The 7,426-nt window shown below is 41.3% G+C and overlaps 1 pseudogene; it reads right to left on the minus strand.

Moving 5' to 3' along the window:
* Positions 1–3,820: 3,820 nt before the first annotated feature.
* LOC115123387 (U5 spliceosomal RNA) lies at positions 3,821–3,891 on the minus strand (annotated as a pseudogene).
* Positions 3,892–7,426: the final 3,535 nt, after the last annotated feature.

Genomic DNA, 7,426 nt, shown 5'->3' on the forward strand with positions numbered 1-7,426 from the left:
CTTCTGTCGCGTTGTTGTTTATAGCCGAGTCCACGGCAAATTGTCTTGATCATACAAATCCAACCTGTATCTGAATTATAATTTGTGACCCTCGTTTTTAAAATCGCCCTCTCCTTCTTTCTAGGGGAGCGTCGGGGAGAAGAGGAATGCTGGCTAGCTAGACTAGTCGTTCAATCGGACTAAACATCGGCTCCCCCTCCTTCCGGTTGGTCCCGTTCCTCCTCCACCGCCACGTGATCTGTCACACAACCGATGTGTGTCACGTTAACGGAAGGAGTTGGGGAGAAGAGAAAAGCGGCGCGGGAGAGACTGGCATTTAAAAGGCTAAATATTTGGTGCATTGTTCACGTCCATCAAACCTGATACATTGTGTGTGTGACACGCAATCATGCAGTACAGTCAGAAAGCTGTTTAGCAGTTAGAGTAAATTCATAAAAACCAAATGCTTTAACGTTACCTTGACTTGGAAAAGTTCCAGTGTTGGATAGCCATAGCAAGCGCCCCTACTTTTTTGAGCCGGGTGTTTGAGTAGGCTAAACTAGGTACCTGTATTTGCTAGCTAAGAGAGAGAAAAAAAGATATAGCAAGCTCTCTCTCACTTGCTTCTTAATTTTGGAAGAAATTCATTTGTTCAAATATTGTATTTCTTGCTCTTTGAGTCAACTACTCACCAAATTTTATGCACTTGCAGTGCTAGCTGTAGTTAATGCTTTCAGAACTAGATCCATTCTTTGATCCTTTGATTGGGTGGACAACATGTCAGTTCATGCTGCAGAAGCTCTGAAAGGTTGAAGAATGACCTCTGGAAGTTGTCATAATTACTGTTTAAGTCTATGGAAGGGGGTGACAACCATGAGCCTCCTAGGTTTTGTATTGAAGTCAATATACCTAGAAGAGGACAGAAGCTACCTGAGTGCTCCTGAGACTACTGTAGACCTTCATTGCAAAACAGTGTGTTTTAATCAATTATTTGGGGATGTGAATATACACTATATTTACAAAAGTATATGGACAACCCTTCAAATTAGTGGATTCGGCTATTTCAGCCACACCCGTTGCTGAAAGGTGTATGAAATCGAGCACACAGCCATGCAATCTCCATAGACAAACCTCAGCAGTAGAGTGGCCTTACAGGCGGAATCAGTGACATTCAATGTGGCACCACCGTCATAGGATGCCACCTTTCCAACAAGTCTGTTCCTCACATTTCTTCTCTGCTAGAGCTGCCCCTGTCAACTGTAAGTGCTGTTATTATGAAGTGGAAACATCTAGGAGCCACCAAGCGCTGGAGCACGTAGCGCGTATAATCGTCTATCCTCGGTTGCAACACTCACTTCTGCCTCTGTGAGCATCTTCAGCATAAAAACTGTTAGTCGGGAGCTTTGTGTAATGGGTTTCCAAGGCCGAGCAGCCACACACAAGCCTAAGATTACCATGCGCAATGCCAAGCATCGGCTGGAATTGTGTAAACCTCGCTGCCATTGGAAACACGTTCTCTGGAGTGACAAATCACAGTTCACCATATGGAAGTCCGACGGACGAATCTGTGTTTGGCGTATGCCAGGAGAACACTACCTGCCCGAATGCATAGTGCCAACTGTAAAGTTCGGTGTAGGAGGAATAATGGCCTGGGTCTGTTTTTCATGGTTCAGGGTTGGCCCCATAGATCCAGTGAAGGGAAATCTTAACACTATAGCATATAGCATACATGTTAGACGATTTTGTGCTTCAACTTTGTGGCAACAGTTTGGGGAAGGCCCTTTCCTGTTTCAGCATGACAATGCCCCCGTTCACAAAGCAAGGTCCATACAGAAATTCTTTGTTGAAATTGGTGCGAAAGAACTTGACTGGTCTGCACAAAGCCCTGACCTCAACCCCATCGAACACCTTTGGGATGATTTGGAACCCCGACTGCGAGCCAGGCCTGATTGCCCAACATCAGTGCCCGACCTCACTAATGCTCTTGTGACTGAATGGAAGCAAGTCCCTGCAGCAGTGTTCCAACATCTAGTGGAAAGCCTTCCCAGAAGAGTGGATGCTATTATAGCAGCAAAGGGGGACCAACTCCATATTAATGCCCATGATTTTGGGATGAGAGGTTCGACGAGAAGTTGTCCACATACTTTTGGTCATGTAGTGTATTTAGTATAGTCTTATTATGTTTTTTATTTTATGAAATTCACTGAGGAGGACGGTCCTCGCCAAGCTTCCACTGATATTGAAATAAATATTAAGATAAAGAGGCATATAGGAAGACATTTGTTTTGCTGATACTCATAATGTTCCTCTCAGAGGAGGCTGGTGGGATGAGCTATAGGAGGATGGGCTCATTGGAATGGCTGGAACGGGGTAAAACATGGTTTCAATATGTTTGATCTGTTTGATACCGTTTCATGGATTCCATTCCAGCCATTACATTGAGCCCATCAATCAATCAATCAATCACATTTATTTATATCAGCTGATATCTCAAAGTGCTGTACAGAAACCCAACCTAAAACCCCAAACAGCAAGCAATGCAGATGTAGAAGCACGGTGGCTAAGAAAAACTCCCTAGAAAGGCTGGAACCTAGGAAGAAACCTAGAGAGGGGTGGCCAGTCTTCTTCTGGCTGTGCCGGGTGAAGATTATAACAGAACATGGCCAAGATGTTCAAACGTTCATAGATGACCTGCAGGGTCAGATAACGATAATCACAATGGTTGTAGAGGGTGCAACAGGTCATAGCTGATCATTCCGAGTTAGAGACAGCAGGTGCGGTAGAGAGAGGTTCCAAAACAGCAGGTCTGGCACAAGGTAGCACATCCAGTGAACAGGTCAGGGTTCCATAGCTGCAGGCAGAACAGTTGAAACTGGAGCAGCAGCATGACCAGGTGGACTGGGGACAGCAAGGAGTCATCAGGCCAGGTAGCCCTGAGGCATGGTCCTAGGGCTCAGGTCCTCTGAAGGAAAGAGAGAGAGGAGAGAAAGGGAAAGAGTGAGTGAGAGAAAGTGAGAAAAAGAGAGAGAGAATTAGAGGGAGCATACTTAAATTCACACAGGACACCAGATGAGACATGAGAAATACTCCAGATATAACAGACTGACCCTAGCCTCCCGACACAAACTATTGCAGCATAAATACTGGAGGCTGAGACAGGAGGGGTCGGGACACACTGTGGCCCTGTCCTACGATACCCCCAGACAGGGCCAAACAGGCAGGATATAACCCCACCCACTTTGCCAAAGCACAGCCCCACACCACTAGAGGGATATCTTCAACCACCAACTTAGACAAGGCCAAGTATAGCCCACAAAGATCTCCCCTACTGCACGAACCCGAGGGGGGCACCGACCCGGACAGGAAGATCACGTCAGTGACTCAACCCACTCAAGTGACGCACCACTCCTAGGGACGGCATGGAAGAGCACCAGTAAGCCAGTGACTCAGCCCCTCTAATAGGGTTAGAGGCAGAGAATCCCAGTGGAGAGAGGGGAACCAGCCAGGCAGAGACAGCAAGGGTGGTTCGTCGCTCCAGTGCCTTTCCGTTCACCTTCACACCCCTGGGCCAGACTACACAGTCAATCATAGGACCTACTGAAGAGATGAGTCTTCAATAAAGACAAAGGTCGAGACCAACTCTGAGCTCTATAGGAGAAAGCCCAACCTCCAGCTGTTTGCTTAGAAATTCTCTGAACAGTAAGTAGGCCTGCATCTTGTACGTGTAGGTATGTACTGAAGGACCAAATCGGAAAGATAGGTAGGAGCAAGCCCATGTAATGCTTTGTAGGTTAGCAGTAAAATCTTGAAATCCCGTCCTCCTATAGCGCCTCCCACCAGCCTCCAGTGGTTCCTGTTCATGGAAATCTTAAGTAAAAGGCGAAAGATTTATTCCATATGAAGAGAAACCAGATTGTTGGCACTGGCAGCACCAGGATTTCCAGTAGAGGGTATGTGTGCTGATGTGTGCCCTCTGCTGCCTAATCAGAGAAGGGCTACACCTCACTACAACCACCCACTGAGCCCGGTGTCGTGGTAATTTCCTGTATTACTAAACATTGAGAGAGCAAACCACACACAAGTCAGAGTTATATTATAAAGTCCATCTTTAATTACATGAGATTCACCATAGCCCTGTTTGACTCTCAGATCAATTCAGTGTCTATAAATGAATTCCTAAGAGTGTTTACAAAATGACAACTGAGATCTTTTATAGCAAAGATCCACCCCCTAGTCGACATGACAAATCACAGATAAAGGCACTTTGTGAAGTTCCTATTTACTTGAAAGAGGAGTATCCCATAGCCAGAAAGCATTAGCTATAAATTATCGTTCAGTTTGGTCTCCTAAACAAAGTTCTTTACTCGTTCTTGGTACAACATAGTACCAAACCATTACCTCACCCAATGGCAAATATCAATGGTCAATTCTAGATACTCCCATCTCAAATACACCCCCCCCCCCCCCCCCTGGACAAGATCAGAAAAGACAGTGAGCTTCTTAGGTTATATACTAAATCAAGATAAAGGCAACCTCAGAGGGGACATACAATAGTTACAGACACATTCCCATAAGAAGACAAGCCTCCATTCTGCCCTCCTCCCCTTCTGATATTCTTCATAGCATCACATGGTTTAACAGATACATTGACATATGAAGACAGGCCTGACCTCTCCCCTCTCTGGGCCCCTAGTGACTAAGCCCTAGCAGAGAAGGGATAACTGCAAACTGCCAACAGTATTATCCAAAAGAAGACATTCTAATGACATATCTCACATAAGCATTATTATGGTTTATTTACATCTTATTTATCAATGTTACCTAACTAATTCTGATTCAGCCACCACATTCCCCTCTCAAGGGACATTGTCTCTTCTGGAGAATCAGAACATTAACTTTACACATTTATCTAACAGTAGTTGAAGAGTATATGCATTTTTTTTAAATCAATATTTAAAATAAATAAAAAAATCAAATCCCTTCAATGTCAAATACCTTAGCTTATATGTAAGCTTTCTCCCTTCTGAAACTAAGTTTACAACCTTTATTCTACAAGACAAACTTGCACAGGTTTAATCACACAGAATAATCCATTGTTGAGGGGAAAAAAAGAAGAAAAAACATAACATAGAAATACTCCCTAAGTTACATGAGAACCGGTGTCTAAACACAGGCCTCATCACAACATATAGAGCAGTCTTCCCTCTCAGTCCTTATGCTCAGAATAGAGAATAGGTCAGGGAAATCATTCATATTCCAAATCATAATTAACAACCCAACTATTTATCCATCCAAAATTTAGAATGACATTCCTCAGTGATTCAAATTGGTCTTATCACTCAAAGTTTTAAAAAACTCAATTTAACACACATCTATATTAGCAGAATTTACATTCATATTAACATTCAGTATAATTATCCCATAATTATACCATTAACTTTTTAAATCATGATTATAATACAGATCAGTATCTCAATGCATTCTTAATCTAAATTACTATAATTTTACATGGTGTAGACCTCTCCAATTGACCTGATACCACAAAAGTATAAAACAATTTTATTGGCACAGTTGACCAACCCCCTCTCTCAGGCACTGATTCTTCTGGCGTCCTTTTCCTTCTTCTTCAGATAACTTTACAGTTCAAAGTGGATGGCCCATGATAATGTCCCAATGTCATTGTCTCATCCTCACACCATCACCTTTACCACCCATTATGTATGGTCCATTCGTCAACCAATATACCAGCATCATAAGAGAAGTTTAGAACAGATCTCTCTCCAGGCTCACTCCACGTGGACTCCTCTCACACTCCTGAGAGAAAAATAAGAGAAAAGCAGTTGCTAGCTTAGATCTGATACTATACACAGATTTCTGGCTTGGTTCCTTTCTCTCGGTAGAAGTGGTTTGGAAGGGCCTTCTTCAACGCCTTTGTCACTCTTCTTCAGCCAGTTAGAGGGGGTTTTGAGGTACACACACTATTCGTTCCAATTATCTCTTCCATGCATTAAGATACCGTCTGATGTCACTTTTCATGATAACATCGAAAGAACAGATCCGAACAACAGTTTAGTTCAGTTCATTAACTACATGATAAATTATTACTTTTACCAATTATTCTTAATACACATATCTGAACATATTTCAAGAGAATATCAACACATTCTATTGAAACTATTCTTTCAAATTGGCTTATACTCCCCATCTCACTGTCAACTCCATCGTAGAGCCAAGGATCAAGAAGTTAGACCTTATATCCCCTCTGGAATAGAACAAAACAAACACAACAATAAAATACACTCAACAATACAATTACACTCCTTCACATATCACTCAAGGTGTATAAACTTCAATCCAAAACCTCAAATAACTGAATCCTCACCCATTTTTTTTACACATATCTTTCCATGAGGGTAATGTAAAAAACAAAACCACTACTGGTACAAAACATAAAACAAAATTTCAAATAACATAATCAAATAAAATCACTACTCTGAAAAACTCCACAAAGAAAAATTATTTAACCCATATGGTCATAGGAGAATATAATTAAAGCAGCATACCCTTAGTTAAAAGCAATTCCCTCTCCTTCTTCACATTGGTCTAAATTACAAATATGGCTAAGAACTATAAACTCAATCATATTTATCAATTACACAAATTATCTTGAAATCAGTATTACAAATGACCATAAATTCATTATCCAAATGGCTTTCCAATGAGGGTGATCAAGCCACAACGGAAAGTCCTTATAAATGTCACAGGTCATACAAAACCCTTCAAATAAGTTTTTTTTTTACTATATTAGACAAATTTCAAAAAATAGTCAAATAGTTCCTACATGTTGTATCCCGGGTTCCCAGAATATTCCTTAAAATTAACGTGTTTAAGTAAAACTCAGAAGAAAAAAAAATCCATGTGTGTGCGTGCCCCTTTAAGATACCTTTGCACTAAAACAAATGGTAAACTCACCAATCCCAAAGGAAATAAAAAACAAATCAAACATAGTATTTTAAAAACACCAACAAATACACATAACAAATGTTTTATGTGTGTGTATTTGCAAAACTTAAGATAACAACACACAAAAACTTCCAGGCCCTTTTCAATTTGGTCGTTTATGGCCTCAATCTCACTCACTCTCCCCAGGAAACATTTCAAAGAGAGACAATGAAACACTCATTTTCCAAGAAAAAACACAAAACACTTTGTTCGTATTCATTATACTACACCAATGTATATGTATGCTTAAGTAGATAGTAATGATATCAGGATAATTGTATCTAAATGTAATACTTTTTTCCTCTGTCGCAAATGTAGTACATTTCTCAGCATAAGGAATCAGTAATTTCATCCCAGACATTTAAATAAAAATGTAGACGTGTTCTCCCATGGCTCCTTCAATTTACATATTTAGATAACTTCCATCCGTCCCGGGAGAGATATC

The sequence above is a fragment of the Oncorhynchus nerka genome, linkage group LG16, assembly GCF_034236695.1.
Source record: "Oncorhynchus nerka isolate Pitt River linkage group LG16, Oner_Uvic_2.0, whole genome shotgun sequence".
Taxonomy (NCBI): domain Eukaryota; kingdom Metazoa; phylum Chordata; class Actinopteri; order Salmoniformes; family Salmonidae; genus Oncorhynchus; species Oncorhynchus nerka.